The following is a 1,772-nucleotide window of genomic DNA, read 5'->3' as shown; positions in this document are numbered from 1 at the left end:
TTGGATCGACCTCTGGGATCAGATGCGCCAGTGACTTAAGATGAGGATGGTGGAGTGCTACATCAGGAGTTGGAATCTCGTCTCTGTTGTTTGGGATGTCATTACACTCTATAAGACTTGGTAATGGGAGACGGACAGTTCCATCCAGAGATTCCACTTCATAGCCGGTTGCTCTTCTTCCTGATACTTGCTTCACTCCAGCACATGTTCTCAAGGTGTAAGGAGAACTTGAACTTGTGTCACTGAAGACCTCAAAGAACTGTGAGGTAACTAATGAACGGTTGCTTTGTTCGTCTAAGATGGCATAGACTCTCGTAGCCTTGTCCCTAGACCCAGATGGATAAAYCTTTACTAGGCTTATTTTAGAGCATGATTTCTCAGCAAGATCTCCACCACAAACTTGAGTGCACTGGGCATTGACCTGTGATTGAACAGGGGTTTCAACCTCCCCGCCGTGCCTTAATGGAGGATCTATTTCTGCTGCCCAAGGTGGTGGCCCAGGGTGAAGCACTGTGGGATGCCTTTCGCTGTTGCATTCTGCGCACAGGATTTTAGCTGTGCAGTTTTTTGCGACRTGCAGTGTGGAGGAGCAACATTTAAAGCAAACATGATTCTCCTTCAAGAAGTTCTTACGATCTTCAATGGTCTTCTCCCTAAATGCTCGACATTTGCGCAGAGGATGTGGCTTTTTATGCAGAAGACACATTTTGTTGCAATCGTCARATTTTGAAAAGAGCTCGCTTGCATTTGAGGTAACTTCGGTTTTGTGRGTAGAAACCTCTCTSTGTCTGTTCGACTTCCAAGCTGTCCGCTCAGCCTTTGGAGCAACCTCCTCTTGAGTGTTGAAATTGAAACTTGGGTCATTCCTAATGCTTGCTTCTTGACTAATGAAATCCACRAAGTAACCAAATGGTGGATATGGGACCTGATATCTTTGCTTGTACAATGAACCTACTGATGCCCATTTTTCCTGTAGGTTAAATGGCAGCTTTCGCAGGATCGGATTGATGCCTCTTGCCGTGTCAAGGAAGGTGAGTCCAGGTAAGTCTCCTTCGTCCTTAGCTGCCAAAAGTTCACTTAGTAAATCACTCAACTTGATTAACTTTGAAAAATCTTGGTTTGTTATTTTAGGAAACGTTTCAATTCGTTTGAATAGGGCATCTTCTATAATTTCTGCAGATCCATATGTTTGGTCAAGCCGGTTCCAAATCATAGCCAGTCCTGCGTCTGGGCGGTTTATGTGGATTGCTCTAATTTGTTCCACATGTTCGGCTGAATCTTTGCCTAGCCACTTCAGCAGAAGATCCATCTCCTCACTGGATGTCAAATGTAAACCATGGATGGCAGACTGAAATGATCGTTTCCAAGCCCTGTAGTTCTGAGGTTTATCATTAAACTTAAGTAAACCTGTAGAGACCAGTTCCCGTTGAGCCAGATAGCGAACGAAGTCATTCACGTTCAAATCGTCAAATTTAGGATTTGAAAGTGATGAATGAGGGAGATGACCACTGACATTCACTTGTGGCGTGGAGGGTCGTATTGGAGTAAAATGCTCATGTTCTGGTCGAACTGTGTTTTTCTCATGAGTGATTTGCTGCTGTGGAGTCTGGCAAAATAACTGGAATCCAGAATTATCTTTCTTTGGAATGAAGGGCTTAACGTCTGGCATAAGATTCACAGGCATAGGTGAAGCATCAGCATCTGGCTGTGGCTTTGAAGGAAGTGTGAGTTGTTTATCTGCATCCAACCTTTGACCTTGGTTGAGAATGTAC

The sequence above is a fragment of the Austrofundulus limnaeus genome, unplaced genomic scaffold (assembly GCF_001266775.1).
Source record: "Austrofundulus limnaeus strain Quisiro unplaced genomic scaffold, Austrofundulus_limnaeus-1.0 Scaffold236, whole genome shotgun sequence".
Taxonomy (NCBI): domain Eukaryota; kingdom Metazoa; phylum Chordata; class Actinopteri; order Cyprinodontiformes; family Rivulidae; genus Austrofundulus; species Austrofundulus limnaeus.
The sequence above is the reverse complement of the archived record's forward strand: the minus strand, read 5'-3'. Positions refer to the sequence as shown.